The following is a 26,198-nucleotide window of genomic DNA, read 5'->3' on the forward strand; positions in this document are numbered from 1 at the left end:
CACGACCGCCGGCGTGCGGACGGCCACGTAACTCGAATCGCGGCACGTCGCCCACCGGACGGACAATCCAGTCGTGACCCTCTCGGACTAATGCCGGGAACCAGTCACGGGTGGACCTTTCGGTCTCACCGCGATCGTGCCAATCGGCCCCCGCGTGGGATAGGGCTGCTCGCCAAATTCGACCTACCTAAGTACCCACACGGAGGGTAGACCGGGCGATCGCACCTCGCCGCAGGTCGACTTCGGACACGGGCCACTTAAGCGACCCGTTCCGTACTATCGGGATAACCGAGCGGTGTTATTCGTCGGCCTCGACGGTTCGATTAATTATCGGGCGTCTTAGCCCACGACCAACCCTTTACGTGAAGCAAGATGGGGATTCAATGAAAGAAATGACGAAGCGAAGCGGGAAAACAGTTCAACAATAAGCACATTTATTTCGCGATGAACGGAAAGCACACATATACAATTCCACCAAAAGCACATGTAAAAGAAGACAATGCAATATTACACAAAAAGCAAATGCAACAATGCAGATCTATCCGACTACCGGGCACACGGCAACACTTATACAATTTTACTTCACAGACGGCGCCGACAACACATATTCCCAAAGCAAAAGAAAAGAGAACCACCCTCCAGAATGAGGGGGGTAGGCGGGCCTGGGGCCGAGACCGTGTCGGGCCTACCCGTCTGATGATGAGACGCGGAGCGGCGGTGGTGCCTCAACTCCGCGGGCCTCGCGGACAGTGTCTGGTAGGGGGTGGGAAGGGGGCCCCCTTTGTCGCACTATCTCAGCGCGGGGGGAAACAGGAGGGGGTTGCTGATGCTCGGGGAAAGGAGGATATAACCCTGTCTCGGGTCCCGCGGCGAGCATCTCCTCCTCCACCTCGGTCGCGTTGCTGGCCTCTCTGGTGTGCAGCTCCCGGCACCGACGCGAGCACCCCCTCGTCCGCCTTCGCCGCCGTCACCTCTCCACAGCTCCGTCCTCTTCACTCCGACTAGTACCACTTCTTTCCAGCTCCACCGACGACTCTCTTGAACTCCGCACACTCAACTCAACTTCCAACTCAACTCTTCCTCCACTTCCAACTGAACTCTTACTCAACCTGTCTGACGAACGCAGTCATTTTTATAAGCCCCGTGGCTTCGCTCTTTCACCCTTGACCCTCTGCCTCCGACCCTTCACCTCTCTTGCTGGCTCCCCATTGGCCCGAGGAAAAGTGGGCGTGAATGCTTTTTGATCCATGAATTTGCATATAGCGACCGCACTCCAACGCCCTGGAGGCGGGGCCAAATCGCCCCTCGCTCACCGATTGGACGGAACAAAAGTGGGCGTGAGTCGTTTTTGATCCGTTTTTCTGCGGAAAGTCCGTGATGTTTTCGAACACGCTGCTCGGTGCGCGCCACGCACGAGTCCAGCATCGGCTACCACGAGTGGCGCAAGACGACGGTGATGCGATGGTGGCGAGTTGTGACGGTAAAGGTCGTGGCGGTTGTGGTGAAGCGGCGTTGTGGTTGGTGTTTGTTGTTGTGATGGCCACGTTGTGGGTGGTGGTTGTTGTGTGATGGCTGTTGAGACGTGGTTGGTGGTGGTAATAATGGCGGCTGGTCCAAAATAAAGATAGTAAAAGAAAAACGGCTATCCTGAAGAGTCGCAGCCCTCATGAATGACATTTATTCCCTCGAGACAACGGGTTTGGGCCTAACTACACATATACTTACAGAGATATCTCACCTAAGGGACCTGAATGGTGGTTTGTGAATTTCGTCAACCACAACACTACCCCCTCCCCTTTTTACAGACTCGTCCCGAGTCGTCAAATTTTCGTGTGCCATCATGTGTAGTTTTCCCCTAGTACATTTTACCTACGGATCCCTGAGTGCGACATTCATGGTATTCGTGTCCCCAAAATAAATAACCTGAGGGCTGAGTAACTACCTAAGCAAACTCACTCACACAGATGACTTAAATAAAATTGCCGGCGCTAAGACAAACATGCCGGGGGCGCACTCATATGTGCAGTACATCTTAACCTTAACTTACAAATTTTACACTAAACCATGGCCCAGGATCAATGGACTCTGCAAAAAGAAAGCAGTTAGCAGGGAGCCAGGCTGCTCACATGCAGTCTCTGGCTCAAACAATGCAGGTGACAGGGAACGTGGCCGGCTGCTCACACGCAGTCCAAGGCCTTCCCTTTTGAACTGAACGCAGTGAACCACAACGGTGCATGGGCTGCACAAACGCAGTCTCCGTGCCAGCTCAAGTGGCACACGCAATGAACACAACGAATGGATGGATGAATGGATGAACGCAAACATGGTGCACGGGCAGGCCCGTGTTGTAGCTGCCAACAGGGCAGTTCTCGCAGCTTGCAAACTGTTGCTTTCTGATCCTGGCGCACATGGCAATGAACAGGGGGGGGGGGCAAAGCAAAAATTGAACGGGGCTGGTGAACAGGGGCAGTGGGCATGGCATGGCAAAGGCAGCAGGCAAACACAGCCCGCAGAAGAAGGCCGCTGCAGGCAAACACAGCCGGCAGATGAACTGGCCGGCGCAGGCCTTGAAGAAAAACAGCCAGCCGGCAGATGAAGTGGGCCGGCACAGGCCTTGCAGCACAGCAGCTGCAGACGATGTTGGCCAGCCTTTGCCGTTCCGTGGAGGTTGGTGGAGGGAGTGCGGTGGTGCTGGCCACTTGGAAGGCGGGCTCGGACCTACCTACCTGTCTCCCTCCCACCTATCGCCTTTGCCTGTCACTGCACATACCCACTCCCTTAATTTGTCAAACCCCAATTTAGCCCCAACTTATTTTTTTATTTTTACTTCCCCACTATAAATCGTCCCCTAACCCCCTTTACTGTCCTTGTTCGGCTAACCTATCCTGTCACCTAGCCTACTCCCAACCCCTACGTTCCCTTCCCGGAGGGGAGTAAGGGAGAGCTAACGTCCTGTGTCGAGGCCCAACTCAAGCCTCAGAATGGCCTCCCCAGAGTTCAGCGATCTAACCCAAAGTGGGTCCAGCGGCCCACAACGAGAGCGAGGGGATGGATGGTGCGGAGGGGTACATCTCCTAATCTACCCTAACCATTAACTCTTAAACTACCCCGGGGCTTCAACAAGCGCCTCTCGCTTAAACTATTGGTTCTATAAACCCAGATTCCCGTCGCCTGTGTTGGTGTCCTCACAATTTCGGGCCTCGCCCCCCAATTTTCTCTCCGTGCCCTCACACGGTCTCATGGCTGGGACACGTGGCCCCCTTTGGCAGGCACGACCCTCTGCCGAATCTCCAGCTATGGCACCCCCGGGCACTACACTGCCTCCGAGCCTACCAGCTCCCTAACACCGGGGAGTGCCCCCCATGGCACCTCCCCTGAAACGCACACATGGCAGGCTGGCTTCCCGGGCCCCTTTCCGAGGGTCACCCGTGCCCACAACACTGCCCACGCGGCTAATGGCGCCCCGGGCCCCCGCACCAAGCAGGCGCACCCGTGCCCACTACGCTATCCCGGCCCCCCATGGGCCCTTGGCCTACCACGGCCGACTAGCCTGGTGCCCGGGGTACCCACTCAGCGATACTCACCTTTCGCAGCCATGCTCCCAGCCCGTCAACAGGGCTCCTGCACCCCTCCAAACGGGTTTCGAGCCTACACTCCCACCAACAACAAAACAACCTCCATTTTTGTTAATTTGACTAACCCAGCTAACTCACTCTACACTGACCCCGGGGTCCCTTGGGCGGGAGTCACTCCTCCCCCCAATCACTCATCGCACCATGCATTCCCCATTCGCTCCACTCACACAGACCCGCTGGCCTCACTCACTCAACAAGTGCTCACCTCACAACTCACCAACTTTTCAACACACACACCGCTGAACTCTGCCATCCTTCTAACTACCTCCCCTAACTAACTCGTGCTCCCACGTCGTCCCTTAAACTACAGCACTTTCCTTTTAACACTACGTAGCTAAGCTACGTCCCCGCTACACATTCACTCTGTCACTGTTTCCGAATAATCCCATTAATCAATTTCCCAACCTAAATCTCGCTAAAATCCCTCTAACTAATCCATTCCACGGGCCCCATGAGGACTTACCCCTGCCCCATGGAGCCGGTCTAACTAAGCTAACCCTTCCCCCAAACTAGTTTCCATCCTGTGCCCAGGTTAAGGGGGTCTTCCACCGATTGCCCAGGAATCCTGTGCACCCGAAAGTGAGGCTTACTGTTTCCTTTTTTTTTTTTTCTTCCACGCGCAGCACCAGCGCGGCATCTCGCAGCTCGCGCACTTTGCAACTGCCCGTGACGTCATGCAGCTGCACGTGTACCTCGTCCCTCCTTGGACGGTACCATCCGGCAGGGATACCCCTCCTGCCGGATTCCAACCCCACGTGCAGCCATGACGTCACCGTGCGCATAAAAAAAAAAAACACAAGCCCCACGTCTCGAGGGGTTCCCCACGCGAACACATGTGCTTTGCCCGTTGAAGCTTAACACACACGATCGCGTGGAGAACCCGTCCGGTCCAAATCCATAATCCTGCCTCGACTTTGTCCGTCCGCGGGATCGGCAAATCCACCGCGTGCGTTTCCGGACCGGGACTTCATTCCCGCAAGCGAGCACGTGGGGGTCTCGTGCGTTGCACAGCACGAACCTCGTGCTCACTGCTGGGTGAACCCGGCACGGTTCCCGAAACAACTACAGCCGCTACTCGGCTTTCTCTCCTCACATGTCGCCGTCGTCGTCGCCATTCAACACACGCACTCCCGCGTGTTACAACGCTAACACACCTCACCATTACATTCACACCGGGAGACGCGGCTGCGTGCTCCCGCATGCCAACCGACATCTCCCTCACATACCGCTCTCTCACACACACGGTCTCCCTTGCATAAACCATACCACTCACACGTGGCATTTCCCTTACACAAACCACACCACTCACACACGCGGGGGAACTCACCCGCGGTGCCTCATCCACACACCGTGCCTCACTCACACACGCGGGGGCACTCACCCGCGGTGCCTCATCCACACTGGCCGTTTCATCCACACACACACGGCCTCTTCCACTTGCGGTACCCCTTTTACACACGGCGTGCTGGGAAGCACGTACACCGGCACAATCGCCACCACACCACTCACACACGGGGTCGCTTCCACACACGGGAACGCACTCACACCTTGCACCACACACACAGGGACAACTACACAGGGGATTCGTGTCCCCACAAGGGTCTCCGGGGCCTCTATACCCCCCAAGCTCTCTGTGCACCCGTCCACAACACTCGTCCCCTCAACCTCGCAAAGCACGACCGAACCCACCTGGTCGTGACTCGCCTCAAGGGGGCATACTCCCTCCCCTCGTTCCTGGAGGAGGCTATCCCGCTGCTCGCACCGGGCCTTCACCCAGTCCACCAGCTCACCCTCATTATCCTCCACTACCTCCGTGTGTGTGTGTGCGTCACTTACCCCGTCTTTATCGTGCAGTCTTCCCTCTATCGTTCCTATCTCCCCGTGTCTCTGCCAACTCAGTCACCTCTTCACTCTTTACCTCCCTTGTCTCAACTATTATTATTTCCTTTGTCGTCACCTCGTGTCTCGTCTCACACGTTTTGGTCTCCCCATTTAATTTTTCCCTTTCGGTCATCGTCACGACCCTCGCCCAACACGTCCCCCGAATTATTTTTTCACCCGCCTCCACCGCGGGCCCGACAGCCGTTGCACCCCCTTCCAGCTCGTTTGCTCCCACACGTGGAGTCGCCATTTTAAGCTCCCTGCTAACGGCCTTCATGCCCGCCTGCAGGCATCGGCCCATGTTCTGCGTCTCACCCCTCAGCTTTTTCGTTTCGTTTATAAATTCATTTGCGTTTGTATCCATCCTCGTTTTCACTTCGTCCATTTGCTTGTTCATTCCTTTCATTTCGTTTTTCATTTCATTTGTATTTGTATCCATCTTTTCGTTTATTTGTTTGTTCATGCCTTTCATTTCGTTTTTCATATCCGCATTCATCTTTTGTGCATTCGCATCCATCCTTGCCAGCATGGTGATTAGCTGGGCCATGCCGGGTGCGCTTGGGTGAGCCGTTTCGGCAGGGGTTGGGGAAGGGTTTTGGTGGAGAGGGGGAGGGGAGGTGTCATACACCGCGGCCCACCCATTTCGGGCTCTGGGTTCAGTTGGGCGAGTTCGTTTTCCTGTACAACCAACATTTCCTGCATGGGGATTTCATCCTGAGCCATGGATTCTACACATTACTACACATATACATTTCTAATACCCCCGGCTCCCGCTCGCCTTGAGACGCCAGCTTGCTTCTCTTAAAGGGTTAATTTAGCTCGCTCGTAATTTGGAGGGAATCGGGGGTCGCTTCTCTCACCCCTGGACCGATACCCGTGAATTTAATTGGAGACAGGAGAGCCCGTTTTCCCGTTCTCCAATACCAGTGCCGCGAGGAGGGCGATGGGTTTATATCGCACGACCTGACACCAGTGTTGCGGATTCACGACCGCCGGCGTGCGGACGGCCACGTAACTCGAATCGCGGCACGTCGCCCACCGGACGGACAATCCAGTCGTGACCCTCTCGGACTAACGCCGGGAACCAGTCACGGGTGGACCTTTCGGTCTCACCGCGATCGTGCCAATCGGCCCCCGCGTGGGATAGGGTTGCTCGCCAAATTCGACCTACCTAAGTACCCACACGGAGGGTAGACCGGGCGATCGCACCTCGCCGCAGGTCGACTTCGGACACGGGCCACTTAAGCGACCCGTTCCGTACTATCGGGATAACCGAGCGGTGTTATTCGTCGGCCTCGACGGTTCGATTAATTATCGGGCGTCTTAGCCCACGACCAACCCTTTACGTGAAGCAAGATGGGGATTCAATGAAAGAAATGACGAAGCGAAGCGGGAAAACAGTTCAACAATAAGCACATTTATTTCGCGATGAACGGAAAGCACACATATACAATTCCACCAAAAGCACATGTAAAAGAAGACAATGCAATATTACACAAAAAGGAAATGCAAGAATGCAGATCTATCCGACTACCGGGCACACGGCAACACTTATACAATATTACTTCACAGACGGCGCCGACAACACATATTCCCAAAGCAAAAGAAAAGAGAACCACCCTCCAGAATGAGGGGGTAGGCGGGCCTGGGGCCGAGACCGTGTCGGGCCTACCCGTCTGATGATGAGACGTGGAGCGGCGGTGGTGCCTCAACTCCGCGGGCCTCGCGGACAGTGTCTGGTAGGGGGTGCGAAGGGGGCCCCCTTTGTCGCACTATCTCAGCGCGGGGGGAAACAGGAGGGGGTTGCTGATGCTCGGGAAAAGGAGGATATAACCCTGTCTCGGGTCCCACGGCGAGCGTCTCCTCCTCCACCTCGGTCGCGTTGCTGGCCTCTCTGGTGTGCAGCTCCCGGCACCGACGCGAGCACCCCCTCGTCCGCCTTCGCCGCCGTCACCTCTCCACAGCTCCGTCCTCTTCACTCTGACTAGTACCACTTCTTTCCAGCTCCACCGACGACTCACTTGAACTCCGCACACTCAACTCAACTTCCAACTCAACTCTTCCTCCACTTCCAACTGAACTCTTACTCAACCTGTCTGACGAACGCAGTCATTTTTATAAGCCCCGTGGCTTCGCTCTTTCACCCTTGACCCTCGCCTCTGACCCTTCACCTCTCTTGCTGGCTCCCCATTGGCCCGAGAAAAAGTGGGCGTGAATGCTTTTTGATCCATAAATTTGCATATATCGATCGCCCTCCAACGCCCTGGGGGCGGGGCCAAATCGCCCCCTTGCTCACCGATTGGACGGAACAAAAGTGGGCGTGTGTCGTTTTTGATCCGTTTTTGAAGTGGAAAATCCGTGGTTTTGTACACGCTGTTCGGCGCGCGCCCTGCACGAGTCCAACACCGGTACCTACAAGCGGCGCAAGAACGGTGGCGATGCGACGGTTGCGAGGTGTGACGTGAAGGTCGTGGCGGTGGGTGGTTGATGTGGTGGTCGGTGGTGGTAACAATGGCGGTTGGTCCAAATTAAAGATAGTAAAAGAAAAACGGCTATCCTGAAGAGTCGCAGCACGCATAAATGACATGTATTCCCACTAGACAACGGGTTTGGGCCTAACTACACATGTACTTACCGAGATACCTCACCTAAGGGACCTGAATGGTGGTTTGCGAATTTGGTAACCACAACACTACCCCCTCCCCTTTTTACAGACTCGTCCCGAGTCGTCAAATTTTCGTGTGCCATCATGTGTAGTTTTCCCCTAGTACATTTTACCTACGGATCCCTGAGTGCGACATTCATGGTATTCGTGTCCCCAAAATAAATAACCTGAGGGCTGCGTAACTACCTAAACAAACTCACTCACACGGACGACTTAAATAAAATTGCCGGCGCTAGGACAGACATGCCGGGGGCGCACTCATATTTACAGTACATCTTAACCTTAACTTACAAATTTTACACTAAACCATGGCCCAGGATCATTGAACTCTGCAAAAGAAAAGCAGTTAGCGGGGAGCCAGGCTGCCCGCATGCAGTCTCTGGCTCAAACAATGCAGGTGACAGGAAACGTGGCTGGCTGCTCACACGCAGTCCAAGGCCTTCCCTTTTGAACTGAACGCAGTGAACCACAACGGTGCATGGGCTGCACAACGCAGTCTCCGTGCCAGCTCAAGTGGCACACGCAATGAGCACAACGAATGGATGGATGAACACAAACACGGTGCACGGGCCGCCACTGCAGGCGCGTGTTGTAGCTGCCAACAGGGCAGTTCTTGCAGCTTGCAAACTGTTGCCTTGCGGATCCTGGCGCACATGGAAATGAACAGGGGGGGGGGGCAAAGCAAAAATTGAACGGGGCTGGTGAACCTGGGCAGTGGGCATGGCATGGCAAAGGCAGCAGGCAAACACAGCCCGCAGAAGAAGGCCGCTGCAGGCAAACACAGCCGGCAGATGAACTGGCCGGCACAGGCCTTGCAGAAAAACAGCCAGCCGGCAGACGATCCAGCCGGCACAGGCCTTGCAGCACAGCAGCTGCAGATGAAGCTGGCCAGCCTTTGCCGTTCAGTGGAGGTTGGTGGAGGGAGTGCGGTGGTGCTGGCCACTTGGAAGGCGGGCTCGGACCTACCTACCTGTCTCCCTCCCAACCTATCACCTTTGCCTGTCACTGTACATACCCACTCCCTTAATTTGTCAAACCCCAATTTAGCCCCAACTTATTTTTTTGTTGTTTTTATTTTTACTCCCCCACTATAAATCGTCCCCTCACCCCCTTTATCGTCCTTGTTCGGCTAACCTATCCTGTCACCTAGCCTACTCCCAACCCCTACGTTCCCTTCCCGGAGGGGAGTAAGGGAGAGCTAACGTCCTGTGCCGAGGCCCAACGAAGCCTCAGGATGGCCTCCCCAGAGTTCGGCGATCTAAACCAAAGTGGGTCCAGCGGCCCACAACGACAGCGAGGGGATGGATGGTGCGGAGGGGTACATCTCCTAATCTACCCTAACCATTTAACTATTAAACTACCCCGGGGCTTTCAACAAGCGCCTCTCGCTTAAACTATTGGTTCTAACAACCCAGATTCCCGTCGCCTGTGTTGGTGTCCTCACAATTTCGGGCTTCGCCCCCCAATTTTCTCTCCGTGCCCTCACACGGTCTCCTGGCTGGGACACGTGGCTCCCTTTGGCAGGCACGACCCTCTGCCGAATCTCCCGCTATGGCACCCCTGGGCACTACACTGCCTCCGAGCCTACCAGCTCCCTAACACCGGGGAGTGCCCCCCATGGCACCTCCCCTGAAACGCACACGTGGCAGGCCGGCCTCCCGGGCCCCTTTCCGAGGGTCACCCGTGCCCACAACACTGCCCACGCGGCTAATGGCGCCCCGGGCCCCCGCACCAAGCAGGCGCACCCATGCCCACTACTCTATCCCGGCCCCCCATGGGCCCTTGGCCTACCGCGGCCGACTAGCCTGGTGCCCGGGGTACCCACTCAGCGATACTCACCTTTCGCAGCCACGCTCCCAAGCCCGTCAACAGGGCTCCTGCACCCCTCCAAATGGGTTTCGAGCCTACATTCCCACCAACAGCAAAACGACCTCCATTTTTCAATTTAACTAACCCCCTAACTCACTTTACACTGACCCCGGGGTCCCTTGGGCGGGAGTCACTCCTCCCCCCCATCACTCATCGCACCATGCATTCCCCATTCGCTCCACTCACACAGACCCGCTGGCCTCACTCACTCAACAAGTACTCACCTCACAACTCACCAACTTTTCAACACACACACCACTGAACTCTGCCATCCTTCTAACTACATCCCCCAACTAACTCGTGCTCCCACGTCGTCCCTTAAACTAGTAGCACGTTCCTTTTAACACTACGTAGCTAAACTACGTCCCCGCTACACATTCACAAGTCTGTCACTGTCTCCGAACTCAAAAATTCATTTTATTTCCCAACCTAAATCTGGCTACAATCCCTCTAACTAATCCATTCCACGGACTCCATGAGGACTTACCCCTGCCCCATGAAGTCGGTCTAGCTAAGCTAACCCTTCCCCCTAACTAGTTTCCATCCTGTGCCCCGGGTAAGGGGGTCTTTCACCCCTTGCCCAGGAATCCTGTGCACCCGAAAGTGAGGCTTGCTTTTTTTTTTTTTTTTTCCATGCGCAGCACCTGCGCGGCAACTCAGAGCTCGCGCACTTTGCACCTGCCCGTGACGTCATGCAGCTGCACGTGTTCCTCGTCCCTCCTTGGACGGTACCATCCGGCAGAGATACCCCTCCTGCCGGATTCCAACCCCACGTGCAGCCATGACGTCACCGTGCGCATAAAAAAAACACAAGCCCCACGTCTCGAGGGGTTCCCCACGCGAACACATGTGCTTTTCCCGTTGGAGCTTAACACACACGATCGCGTGGAGAACCCGTCCGGTCCAAATCCGTTTACCTGCCTAAACTTTGTCCGTCCGCGGGATCGGCAAATCCACCGCGTGCGTTTCCGGACCGGGACTTCACTCTCGCAAGCGAGCACGTGGCGGTCTCGTGCGTTGCACAGCACGAACCGCGTGCTCACTGCTGGGTGAACCCGGCACGGTCCCCGAAACAACTACAGCCGCTACTCGGCTTTCGTTCTTCTCATGTCGCCGTCGTCGTCGCCATTCCACACACGCATACCTGCGTGTTACGACGCACACAGTCCACACCATTAAACTCACACCGGGAGACGCGGGTGCGTGCTCCCGCATGCCAACCGACATCTCCCTCTCATACCGCTCTCTCACACACACGGTCTCCCTTGCACACAGCGACCTTGCACACGGCCGTTCACTCACGCGTGCGGGGGCACTCACCCGCGGTGCCTCACTCGCACTCCGTGCCTCATCCACACACGCGGGGGCACTCAACCGCGGTGCCTCATCCACACTCCATGCCTCATCCACACACGCGGGGGAACTCAACCGCGGTGCCTCATCCACACACGGCCCCTCACTCACACACGCGGGGGCACTCACCCGCGGTGCCTCACTCGCACACCGTGCCTCACTCACACACGCTGGGGCACTCACACACACGGCCTCACTCACACACGGTGTCTCATCCACACACGGTGTGCTGGGAAGCACGTACTCTGGCACCATCGCCACCACACCACTCACACACGGGGTCGCGTCCACACATGGGGACGCACTCACACCTTGCACCACACACACAGGGACAACCACACTGGGGATTCGTGTCCCCACAAGGGTCTCCGGGGCCTCTATACCCCCCAAGCTTTCCGTGCACCCGTCCGCAGCACTCGTCCCCTCAACCTCGCGAAGCACGACCGAACTCACCTGGTCGTGACTCACCTCAAGGGGGCATACTCCCTCCCCTCGTTCCTGGAGGAGGCCATCCAGGTGCTCGCACTGGGTCTCTACACGCTCCGCGAGCTCACCCCCATTGTCCTCCACTACCTCCGTGTGTGTGTGTGCGTCACTTACCCCGTCCTCACCGTGCAGTCTCTCCTCTATCGTTCCCTTCCCGGCTACCGTCACTGCCAACTCTTCACCCTTTACCTCCCTTGTCTCCACTATTATTTCCGTTGTCGTCACCTCGTGTCTCGTCTCACACGTTTTGGTCTCCCCATTTAATTTTTCCCTTTTGGTCACCGTCGATTCCTCTGTCACGACCCTTGCCCAACACGCCCCCCGAATTATTTTTTTTACCCGCCTCCACCGCGGGCCTGTCAGCCGTTGCACCCCCTTCCAGCTCGTTTGCTCCCACACGTGGAGTCGCCATTCCCAGCTCCCTGGTCACGGCCTTCATGCCCGCCTGCAGGCATCGGCCCATGTTCTGCGTCTCACCCCGTAGTTCTTTCATTTCTTTTTTCATTTGCTGTGTATTCGCATCCATCGTCGTTTTCACTTCATTTGTATTTGTATCCATCTTTTCATCCATTTTTTGTGTATTCGCATCCATCTTTTCGTTCATTCCTTTCATTTCGTTTTTCATATACGCATCCATCTTTTCGATTATTTGTTTGGTCATGCCTTTCATTTTGTTTTTCATTTCATGCGCATTCGTTTCCATTTGCTTGTTCATTGCCGCCAGCATGGCGAATAGCTGGGCCATGTTGGGTGCGCTTGGGTGAGCCGATTCGGCAAGAATCAGGAAGTTTTGGTGGAGAGGGGGAGGGGAGGTGTCATACACCGCGGCCGCTGCCGCACCTATTTCGGGCTCTGGGTTCAGTTGGGCGAGTCCGTGTTCCTGCACAATCAACATTTCCTGCTCGGGGATTCCATCCTGGACCATGGATCCTACATTACTACACATATACATTTCTAATACCCCCGGCTCCCGCTCGCCTTGAGACGCCATCTTGCTTCTCGTGAAGGGTTAATTTAGCTCGCTCGTAATTTGGAGGGAATCGGGGGTCGCTTCTCTCACCCCTGGACCGATTCCCGTGAATTTAGCCGGAGACAGGAGAGCCCGTTTTACTGTTCTCCAATACCAGTGCCGCGAGGAGGGCGATGAATTTGTATCGCACGACCTGACACCAGTGTTGCGGATTCACGACCGCCGGCGTGCGGACGGCCACGTAACTCGAATCGCGGCACGTCGCCCACCGGACGGACAATCCAGTCGTGACCCTCTCGGACTAACGCCGGGAACCAGTCACGGGTGGACCTTTCGGTCTCACCGCGATCGAGCCAATCAGCCCCCGCGTGGGATAGGGTTGCTCGCCAAATTCGACCTACCTAAGTACCCACGCGGAGGGTAGACCGGGCGATCGCACCTCGCCGCAGGTCGACTTCGGACACGGGCCACTTAAGCGACCCGTTCCGTACTATCAGAATAACCGAGCGGTGTTATCGTCGACCTCGACGGTTCGATTAATTATCGGGCGTATTCAGCCCACTACCAACCCTTTACGTGAAGCAAGATGAGGATTCAATGAAGGAAATGACGAAGCGAAGCGGGAAACAGTTCAACACAAAGCACATTTATTCGCGGCACACGGGAAGCACACATATACAATTCCACCAAATGCACACAGAAAAGAAAAACACAATGCAATTTACACAAAAAGCAAATGTAAAAGCGAAGACACAATGCAGAGCTAATACCGACTACCGAGCACACGGCAACACTTATAAAATTCTACTTCACAGACGGCGCCGACAACACATACCCAAAACCAAGGAAAAGAATACCCTCAAGGATGAGGCGGGCCTGAGGCCGAGACCGGGTCGGGCCTACCCGTCTGGTGATGAGACGCGGAGCGGCGATGGTGCCTCAACTCCGCGGGCCTCGCGGGCAGTGTCTGGTAGGGGGTGGGAAAGGGGCCCCCTTGGTCGCACTATCTCAGCGCGGGGGGAAACAGGAGGGGGTTGCTGATGCTCGGGGTATGGAGGATTCCTATTCTGCCTCGAGTCCCGCGACGAGCGTCTCCACCTCGGCCAGGTCGCGCTGTCGGCCTCCCCGGGGTGCAGCTCCCTGCAAGACGCGAGCACCCCCTCGTCTGCCCTCGCCGCCTCTCCACAGCTCCGTCCCCTCCGCTCCGACTCCAACGCACACGACGACGACCAGCTCCTTCTTGCCAACTCCACCGCCCGCGAAGTCTTAACTCTCTGTTCTTTCTCGACTCTACTACTCACTGGACTGACGAACACGGTCGCTTATATCAGCCCCGTGGCTTCGCCCTCTCATCTTTGACCCCCTCCCTTCGACCTTTCACCTCGCTCCCCATTGGCCCGAGAAAAAGTGGGCGTGAATGCTTTTTGATCCATAAATTTGCATATATCGATCGCCCTCCAACGCCCTGGGGGCGGGGCCAAATCGCCCCCTTGCTCACCGATTGGACGGAACAAAAGTGGGCGTGTGTCGTTTTTGATCCGTTTTTGAAGTGGAAAATCCGTGGTTTTGTACACGCTGTTCGGCGCGCGCCCTGCACGAGTCCAACACCGGTACCTACAAGCGGCGCAAGAACGGTGGCGATGCGACGGTTGCGAGGTGTGACGTGAAGGTCGTGGCGGTGGGTGGTTGATGTGGTGGTCGGTGGTGGTAACAATGGCGGTTGGTCCAAATTAAAGACAGTAAAAGAAAAACGGCTATCCTGAAGAGTCGCAGCACGCATAAATGACATGTATTCCCACTAGACAACGGGTTTGGGCCTAACTACACATGTACTTACCGAGATACCTCACCTAAGGGACCTGAATGGTGGTTTGCGAATTTGGTAACCACAACAATATTATAATAGCATATATTTCTAATACATAAATGACAGCAAGAAGACTTCAAGAAAATTATCATTTCTGTGTCCAAGCATCCCTTCAAGAAAAGGGTATTCGGTATTTTAATAAATATGTTCTACAACATAAGAATGAGGTATTTTCAATAAAAGATTGGCATTATGCTGATGTTGATAAACCGACAACTTTAGATTTAATTAGAATGTTAAATAATGAAAAAATTATAAAGTTAAGAAAAGGTAAGGCTCTTTTAGAAATTCAAAAGAAATTTTATTGGTTTCCTGTTGTAAAAAAAATTATTTTGGATACAGGAATAACAAGAAATCCTGATGAATATATGTATGATATTCTATGGGGTGAAAGCGATTCAAGGATAATAAGGGATGAGGAAGGAGTTGAAGAAGAGAGGGAAGAGGAGGAAAAGGAGAAGAGAGAGAAGGAGAAAAAAGAGAAAAAAGAGAAGGAGGAAAAGGAAAAGAGAGAGAAGGAGAGGGAGGAAAGAGCGTGACGAAATAAATATGAAAATATGGAAACCGATGAGATTAAAAAAAAAGATTGGAGGTATTACAGAAAATAACAACCCACCGAGGAGGAAAACAAAGAATTGACAAGTCTATTTGAAATATTTTCGATACGACTATTGACATCAACAAGCTACTCATTTTAATTCAAGTTTTTCATTTTTTTTCTTAAATAAATGGAGGAGAGAGTAAAGGCATTTCTAAGGATTCTTTATGTTTTAAAAATTAAGATTCAAATGTGCATGTTGGAAACTAAAAAGGTTTTTGCACTCTGCAGGAATTTTTCACATAAATAAATGAGTTATTGTCTCGAATGTAAAAAGAAAGCTAATACTAAAAATATTTCATATATTAAAAGTAAAAATAACAGGGTTATACAAAAAGGTATATGTTCGGTGTGTGGTTTAAAAAAAATCAATTTATCTCCAAACACAAACGAGGAGGAGATATACAAAAGTTTTTATCAGGAAGTAAATTTACAACTACTGGAATACCAGGGGAATTACATCTTCCAGGGTATTCTTTCTGTGGTCCAGGCACAAACTTAGATAAAAGATTAGATGAGGCAGACAATCCTAAATCCTGGAGTGAGCCTATCAATAGAGTTGATGAAGTGTGCATGAGACACGATATTGATTATGGGAATACCACAACGTTGGAAGAAAAGCATGAAGCCGATAGAGAAATGTTGTATAATTTGTCTCTGATTCAAAATCCAACCTTGAGAGAAAAAGTTGATCGGTTCATTGTGAAGAAGATAATCAGTGCTAAATTGAAACTTGGACTTGGAAATTCAAAAAAACTTATAGGCTCTAATGATGTTATTAAGACTGAAGAGCAATTAGCTGATGAATTACATAAACCAATATTCACAAAGTTTCAGAGAAGGAAAGTTTATTCCAAGGAAGTTGATTTGATTGAACTCAATAATGATAAGGGGTACAAGTATGCTTTAACCGTTATTGATTTGAGGAGTAGATACGTATGGGTTGTACCATTAAAAACCAAAACAGGTTATACTCTTATGTTAGCCTTTCAACAGATATTTAATAAAAGTAAGAGAAAACCTAAAAAATTGTGGACTGATGAGGGTAGAGAGTTTTATAACAAGACATTTATGAATTTTCTAAAAAATAACAGTATTACATTATACAGTACCTTTAATGAAGGGAAGGCAGTTGTTGTTGAACGTTTTAATCGTACCTTAAAAGAGAGACTATATAAAAAATTCACACAACTCGGTTCACAACAATGGTCATCTTTTATTCAGGATATTGTGGATAAGTATAATGACACGATTCACACGTCAACAAATATGAAACCATCAGAAACATTTACAAAATTAAAATATGAAAAAGAGATTAATGTCAGAAAACCTAAGTTCAAAGTTGGTGATATCGTAAGAATATATAGGTGGAAATCTCATTTTGAAAAGGGTTATATTAAAAGATGGACAAACGAACTTTTTTAAATTGTTGATGCAATAGATACGGTTCCTTGGACTTATAAGATATATGATTTGGAAGGGGAAGAGATTTTAGGTTCATTTTATTCACAGGAATTACAAAAGACAAAGATAAATTGAAATTTTTTGACTCCGCCCCTTTTTGACTCCGCCCACACAAAACCCACCCACACAAGCCCCGCCCACACAAACCCCACACAAACCCCACCACACACAAACCCCACACAAATCCCACACACACATAAACCCCACCCCACACAAACCCCACACAAACCCTGCCCACATAAACCCCACCCCACACAAACCCCTCACAAGCTCCACACAAGCTCCACACACACAAACCCCTCACAAGCTCCACACAAAAACTCCACCCCACACAAGCTCCACACACACAAACCCCTCACAAGCTCCACCCATATTCATCATATTCACATAATTAGTGATTAGTTAATTAGTTCCCCACACACAACATGTTTATTTAATTTAAAAATTATCCACCCATCCACACAAGCTCCACCCATCCACCCATCCACCCATCCACCCATCCATTTATCCACACAAACCTCATCCACATTCACCCCTCCCACATAAGCCCCGCCCACATAAACCCTGTCCACATAAACCCTGCCCACATAAACCCTGTCCACAAGCCCCGCCCACACACGCCCCTCCCACCGAAGCCCCGCCCACACAAGCCCCATCCACACCAGCCCGACCCACACAAGCCCCCCCCACACACGCCCCACCCACACAAGCCCCGCCCACACAAGCCCCGCCCACACAAGCCCCGCCCACACAAGCCCCGCCCACACAAGCCCCGCCCACACAAGCCCCACCCCTCTCATCCCCCCTGTGCGCCCCCACCTTTGACCCACCACCTCCCTCATCCCACCCCCACCCTTCCCCACACACACATGGGGAGGGGAGGGATGGGATGAGGGGGTGATGGGTCATTGGGGGAGCGCACCTACCCCCCCCCCTTCATGTCTTAATCCTTTTTTTGAAATTTAAAATCAAGTAATTGTAAACAAAACAAATATAATTTATTAAAATTGAAAATATTAAATATTCATTTGTGAGAATGTATAATCTTTCCCAGCAATATTCTTCAGATGTCTTGTGATTTCGAAACTCAGACACCATATTCTGTTTTGAAACAAAGAGTGGATAATAATTAGGTTTTATAAAGATAATTACATGGTAATATGAGTAAGCCTGGTGTTGGTTCTAAGTTCAAGCCTCGTTGACCACTGAATTAACACACCAGCCTCGTTGACCACTGAATTAACACACCAGGAGCCTGTCATCCTTTCAAGGCCAATAAAATGAATTCCAGTGTACTGGCAAAACCGCGTCCAAACTAATGATGCAACCAACATAAGACGACATTCTAAAGAGAGAGTGATATTAATAAAAAAATAACTAAATAATAATTCAGAAACATTTACCTCCAGAAAATCATGTGTTGTACAAGATTGCTTCAACAGCTGATGTGTGATAGTGCTGAAAAAAAATAAAACAATAAGTCAAGGGTATAGATGGAGAGACAGACAGAGAGAGGTAGGTAGAAAGACAGACAAAGAGAGATACAAACAGACAGGGAAAGCGACACACACATATATATATATATATATATATATATATATATATATATATATATATATATATATATATATATACATATATATATACATATATATATATATATATATATATATATATATATATATACATATATATATACATATATATATATATATATATATATATATATATATATATACATATATATATATATATATATATATATATATATATATATATACATACACACACACACACACACAGACACAGACACAGACACACACACAGACAGACACACACACACACACACACACACACACACACACACGTCTCACCATTGGTTTAATTCATTCGAGATCAGAGGCCGTGATAAGACTTCGTACCAGTCATTATAAATGTTTTTCAATTCTCTTCTAAAATCATTGACCTCTTCAATAAGAGCATTCATTTGATGCACCTCATCGTGATATGTAAACTGCTCTTCTTCCAAGGACCTGCCAAGAAAAAAAAATATATCAGAATTATCACGATTTAATTTATAATCAATTGCTTCATCGTTCAAAGAGGAACCAATACACAGGCTTACCAACTTTGTGTTGAGCTGTTATCTTCATCGGAAGAAAGATCGCTCATGTCTCAGTTGTAAAAATGAAAATCCCGTCTGGCAGAAACTTTGTCTGGCGAATCACTTATAAAGCAACGATGAGGAGATTGTTTAAGCATTGGGTGCGGCCACAGGAAATGACGCTTCGGGCGAGGCAGCTTGGAAAATAACTGGGCGATTATATTCTCAAATTGTATGAATCATTTTCAAAACATACTTAAAATACCCTGAAATGGTTTTGCTTAAACATGTTTTCAGTTCGTGTTCTGAGATAAAATATAAACACGAGACCTTGTCTCACAGAATAGTTCCTGTTTTTCTTTTCACAGCACGACCGTGTCAAAAAAACACTTCCTCATTTTCACGGCATGAACTGAAAACATTTGAAACAAAACTTTTTTATGGCGTGGTTTATACACAAAAATGATTTGCAACTCGGGCGGTGGCCAGATGAGATCATTAAGAGAAGTTTATCATTTCGTAATGGCACAAAAGGGGTATCTTAAAAAATATAAAGATTCAAATGTTTTGTTTTTCAATATTTTAGATGGGGATTATTGTGCAAAGAAAATTAAACTATTGAAGGAATTTGAGAATGAACAAATCTTTATAGGTTCAATGAGTGAGCTGTTCAACCCCCAGGTGTTCAATTCAATGAGGTTCAACCTCCAGGTTAAAAGGGGAGACAAATAAATATACCTTGGGATAAAAAGGGGGTTTATTTTTAGGGAAAAAAAATAGGAATCGCTGAAAATCCCCCATTCATTTACATGGGGAAAAGTGAACCAGAACCAGTATATTCACCCTACTTACACTCTTCAGCCGATTGGCAAGAAGTTTGGACAAAATTTTATAGTCCGAGCACAGCAATGAAATAGGACGCCAGTTCTCGACCCGCCGGAGATCTCCGCCTTTAGGGAGGAGGGAAACCACCGCTCTTCTACAACTGAGAGGCAATATACCAGATTGTACGCTTTCTTGCAGAACCAGCAGTACTTCTGGACCGATAATGTCCCAAAACGCTATAAAAAAAATCAACTGGAAGGCCGTCAATCTCAGGAATTTTTCCATGTTCAAGGCTACTCAAAGCTATACTGAGTTCCTCCAGGGTGGGCGGCACTTCAAGGCGTTGACGCTGGTCACAACTCAAAACAGGTACATGATTGGTCATATTCACATCAATATCTTTGTTCACGGATTTATCCGCAAATAATTCAGAAAAGAAACCTTTCACAAGCGTTCTTACATCGCCCTCATTTTGTGTAATGTTCCCTGTGGTATTTATCAAGGAAACAATCCGCCTTTGGGACTTCTTAAAACCTTCCAACCGAAAAAAATTTTTTGTTGGAGTGTCAGAAAACTTCATATTTTGAATCCTAAGTCTGACTGACATCCCCATGACTCTCTCGTGATTCAGTTCTCTTAAATATGCTTTTTTTTCCAGTAATAACTGAATTTTCCAACCGTTTTGAGATTCGGCTAATTCTCTCTCTAAATGCAAAATTTCAGTTTCTAAAAGTGAAACCTGAATTTTATTCATACTTGTGGAGAACGACTTAAAACATTGGCAAAAAATACGGATTTGGGTTTTAGCATTATCCCACCATAACTGAACAGAAGAGTAGAAAGATTTTCTATGAACAAGTGTTTTTCCAAAAACAACGAAATGCTTCAGTAAAAGAGCAATCTTCTAATAGGCCAGTATTGAAAGTCCAATATGCACTTTTATGAACCAACCGAGAAGAAGATAGGCCAAGCACTACCAGGTGGTGATCAGAGAAACCGGAAGGGAAATGTTCACAAGATACCAGTACATTTCCATACGTCGAATTTAAATACCATCATTCAAGTCTAGCGAGTGTGATCAACCCGTTAGCACACCGGCACCACGTGTATTGAGAGACTGTCGAGTGCTGGATGTGCCATGCGTCAAGCAGACCAAGTGATGTGAAACAACGAGAGATATCTTTATGCGCTTCGGGATGTGGTTCTCGTGTTTTTCTATCTAGCTTTGGTTCAAACGTACAGTTAAAATCTCCTCCAATACAAACACAATGGTCAAGGGGTATCACGTGAAGATAATTAACCAAACGTGTGAAAAAATCTTTATGGGCTACACTGCTACTAGGAGCATTTACATTGAGTAAGGTGAGGTGAAACCCTCGATAAACCAACTCCAAGGATGCCAAGTGGCCTTTAACTATTTCACGGAAATTACAAGTCGGGAACGAACCCTGGACGAAGCAAAAACGCCACTCCCGCAGAAACAGAGGACAGATTGCTAAAGAAACACTGTCCTTTATTAAGACAAATCCAATCAGACTGTGCAGTCTCTGCTATATGTGTTTCTTGCAATAAGCAGATATCAATGTGTTTCTGAAACACTAAATTCTTAACTTGGACCCTACGTAAATGGTTGGCACCACCTGCATTGATGTTTAAGGTGCCACACAACACTTCTTTTCTTTTCATCCCACATCAAGGAAATTTGGCTGCTGTTGTGAACATTCCGTTCTCACTTTGGTAATAAGTTTCCTTAGCCTATGAGTTTGAGGTTTTGTCATTCCAAAATCTTCGTGATTTTTAATTATAAATCTTGCCGTTTGCAGGAAGGCAGGCAAGTCAAGAAAATGTTTCTGAATGTTGACCTTCCGCTGCCTAAACGTCTTTTAGAAAGCTCATAATGCGTTGGGGAGATACTTCAGAGTGATCAGATGACGAGTGGGACAGATCTGCCACCTCCATGTTATCGTCTGAATCAGACAATCCGGATAAGAACCCATCAGGTTCACAAAATTCACTCTGATCTTTTATCACCTCATTTAGGAGCGATTCTAAAGGATCTACCGGGTGATGTGGAGTACTTATTTACGAACACTGATTTGCACTCTCCTCGACCTGAGATGCAACTGCTCCGGCGTCCTTTTGTACCTCTTCATCGGGTACCTCTACCGGAGTCACAGAGACTGTATTCCGAATACTTGTAGTGAGACTATGAGGAGTCAAAACACTATGCAGTTCAGGCTCTGGAAAAGCTGTTGTTGGTGATGATTCATCCCTACGTTCTGCAGACGTTTCACCACCAATAACCAACTCAGTTTCACCACCGTTTGAAGGAACATTGCCACATTGCATTTTTTGGATTATACTCTCGTGTTGAGGTTCCTCAGTTACTACCTTACTCGTATCCAGTACGACTACCTTGGATGAACTAGTGGATTCACGCGAAGTAGGTGCTTTACGTTTCTTTTTCACGGTTACAAAACCATCTTTTTCATCCTCGCCATGCAAGGAAACGGTATCATCGGAAACATTGGAGATACCGTCACCTCCTCACGAGGTATCACCTCATCCACACCCAGAGGTATCACCTCTGTCACCTCCTCACGAGGTATCACCTCTGTCACCTCCTCACGAGGTATCACCTCTTCCACACCCAGAGGTATCACCTCTGTCACCTCCTCACGAGGTATCACCTCTTCCACACCCAGAAGTATCACCTCTTGTGTCCCACGAGGTTGGCGGTCATTACCGGTTTTACAATCGACATCGACATGTCCCGATTCTCCACATCTTGCACAATAAGCTTTTGGACAAAATCTCTTTAATTGCCCAAAGTTCCCACAATGAAAACACGTTAATGTCGCCGATGAAGCAAACATTTGGTAATCGCGATCGTCGATTCTAACCTTGAGGGAAACCTTCAATCCCGTGTCGTCTCCACGGTCCGGAGGCTCCATGTTCACCTGGCGCTGGAAACTCCTCACGTGGTTCGCTTTTCATGGCGACACCCAAGGGGATCATGGAGATTGTAGAAACGATCGTTCGTTCCGTAACGAGACAAGATGGACAGAATCTTTTCACTCGGCACGAATGGAGGACAATTTGAAACGACAATTTTCGTTGCGGGGACATCCATGGGGGACGCCATGACGAAATGACCACTCTGTGTGGATAAACTGGCGCTCACGACGTCGTGAACAAAATGTTCATCCGACACGAAAAGTACCACTTTCTGGTTGATACGTGACGCGGCCCGTTCGTGTTCGACACCGATAACATCGCCGACCGCCAACACGATCTGTTTGGTGAGACACCCATCGGGGAGCACACAAACCAGGCCGTTTTTTCTGGTCAGTGCTTCGTACACAGCGTCTCGCTGCGGACGAGCGGCCGCCATATTTTACACACGACACGCCACGTCTTCCTCACTCAGGAAGGGGAAGTTGCAAAAACATTAAAACTTTTCCGAACCTTGGGAAAGGGAGCGCTAACTGAACAAAATAAGGAAAGATAAGCGAAATAAAAAGCAAAAAAAAGGTTTTAAAGCGAAAAGGTTTTTAGATTTTGAGAACGACGAACAGGGCACCGCCCGGAAAACCGACGATACCCTGACTAGCGCCGGGACGAGCTCTCTCTCTCTCCTCAACACAGAGGGGAAACACGGGGAGCAACCCACAAACACAACACGAACACAGAGGGGAAACACGGGGAACAACCCACAAACATAACACGAACACAGAGGGGAAACACGGGGAACAACCCACAAACATATCACGAACACAGAGGGGAAACATGGGGAACAACCCACAAACACAACACGAACACAGAGGGGAAACACGGGGAGCAACCCACAAACACAACACGAACACAGAGGGGAAACACGGGGAACAACCCACAAACACAACAAGAACACAGAGGGGAAACACGGGGAACAACCTACAAACATAACAAGAACACAGAGGGGAAACACGGGGAACAACCCACAAACATAACACGAGCACAGAGGGGAAAACACGGGGAACAACCCACAAACATAACACGAACACAGAGGGGAAACACGGGGAACAACCCACAAACATATCACGAACACAGAGGGGAAACATGGGGAACAACCCACAAACACAACACGAACACAGAGGGGAAACACGGGGAGCAACCCACAAACACAACACGAACACAGAGGGGAAACACGGGGAACAACCTACAAACATAACAAGAACACAGAGGGGAAACACGGGGAACAACCCACAAACATAACACGAGCACAGAGGGGAAAACACGGGGAACAACCCACAAACATATCACGAACACAGAGGGGAAACATGGGGAACAACCCACAAACACAACACGAACACAGAGGGGAAACACGGGGAGCAACCCACTAACACAACACGAACACAGAGGGGAAACACGGGGAACAACCCACAAACACAACAAGAACACAGAGGGGAAACACGGGGAACAACCCACAAACATAACACGAGCACAGAGGGGAAAACACGGGGAACAACCCACAAACATAACACGAACACAGAGGGGAAACACGGGGAACAACCCACAAACATATCACGAATACAGAGGGGAAACATGGGGAACAACCCACAAACACAACACGAACACAGAGGGGAAACACGGGGAGCAACCCACAAACACAACACGAACACAGAGGGGAAACACGGGGAACAACCTACAAACATAACAAGAACACAGAGGGGAAACACGGGGAACAACCCACAAACATAACACGAGCACAGAGGGGAAAACACGGGGAACAACCCACAAACATAACACGAACACAGAGGGGAAACACGGGGAACAACCCACAAACATATCACGAACACAGAGGGGAAACATGGGGAACAACCCACAAACACAACACGAACACAGAGGGGAAACACGGGGAGCAACCCACAAACACAACACGAACACAGAGGGGAAACACGGGGAACAACCTACAAACATAACAAGAACACAGAGGGGAAACACGGGGAACAACCCACAAACATAACACGAGCACAGAGGGGAAAACACGGGGAACAACCCACAAACATAACATGAACAAAGAGGGGAAACACGGGGAGCAACCCACAAACACAACACGAACACAGAGGGGAAACACGGGGAACAACCTACAAACATAACAAGAACACAGAGGGGAAACACGGGGAACAACCCACAAACATAACACGAGCACAGAGGGGAAAACACGGGGAACAACCCACAAACATAACACGAACAAAGAGGGGAAACACGGGGAACAACCCACAAACATAACACGAACAAAGAGGGGAAAACACGGGGAACAACCCACAAACATAACACGAGCACAGAGGGGAAAACACGGGGAGCAACCCACAAACACAACACGAACACAGAGGGGAAACACGGGGAGCAACCCACAAACACAACACGAACACAGAGGGGAAACACGGGGAGCAACCCACAAACATAACACGAGCACAGAGGGGAAAACACGGGGAACAACCCACAAACATAACATGAACAAAGAGGGGAAACACGGGGAACAACCCACAAACATAACACGAACACAGAGCGGAAACACGGGGAACAACCCCCAAACAACACGAACACAGAGGGGGAACACGGGGAACAACCCACAAACATAACACGAACACAGAGGGGAAACAAGGGGAACAACCCACAAACATAACACAAACACAGAGGGGAATCACGGGGAACAACCCACAAACATAACACGAACACAGAGGGGAAACACGGGGAACAACCCACAAACATAACAAGAACACAGAGGGGAAACACGGGGAACAACCCACAAACATAACACGAACACAGAGGGGAAACACGGGGAACAACCCACAAACATAACACGAACACAGAGGGGAAACACGGGGAACAACCCACAAACATAACACGAACACAGAGGGGAAACACGGGGAACAACCCACAAACATAACACGAACACAGAGGGGAAACAAGGGGAACAACCCACAAACAAAACACGAACACAGAGGGGAAACACGGGGAACAACCCACAAACATAACACGAACACAGAGGGGAAACACGGGGAAACAACCCACAAACATAACACGAACACAGAGGGGAAACGCGGGGAACAACCCACAAACATAACACGAACACAGAGGGGAAACACGGGGAACAACCCACAAACATAACACGAACACAGAGCGGAAACACGGGGAACAACCCACAAACATAACACGAACACAGAGCGGAAACACGGGGAACAACCCACAAACATAACACGAACACAGAGGGGGAACACGGGGAACAACCCACAAACATAACACGAACACAGATGGGAAACAAGGGGAACAACCCACAAACATAACACGAACACAGAGGGGAAACACAGGGAACAACCCACAAACATAACACGAACACAGAGGGGAAACACGGGGAACAACCCACAAACATAACACGAACACAGAGGGGAAACACGGGGAACAACCCACAAACATAACACGAGCACAGAGGGGAAAA

The 26,198-nt window shown here is 50.0% G+C and overlaps 1 long non-coding RNA gene across 1 annotated transcript; it reads right to left on the reverse strand.

Moving 5' to 3' along the window:
* Positions 1 to 17,729: 17,729 nt before the first annotated feature.
* LOC147021950 (uncharacterized) lies at positions 17,730 to 24,247 on the reverse strand. Its single transcript, XR_015061015.1, has 3 exons — positions 18,663 to 24,247; positions 18,192 to 18,246; positions 17,730 to 17,889 (listed from the first exon to the last, which is right to left on the reverse strand). It is a non-coding gene; the product is annotated as an uncharacterized LOC147021950 (long non-coding RNA).
* Positions 24,248 to 26,198: the final 1,951 nt, after the last annotated feature.

This window comes from Eptatretus burgeri, chromosome 8, assembly GCF_056783735.1.
Source record: "Eptatretus burgeri isolate ZD-2024b chromosome 8, Ebu_testis_v1, whole genome shotgun sequence".
NCBI lineage: Eukaryota > Metazoa > Chordata > Myxini > Myxiniformes > Myxinidae > Eptatretus > Eptatretus burgeri.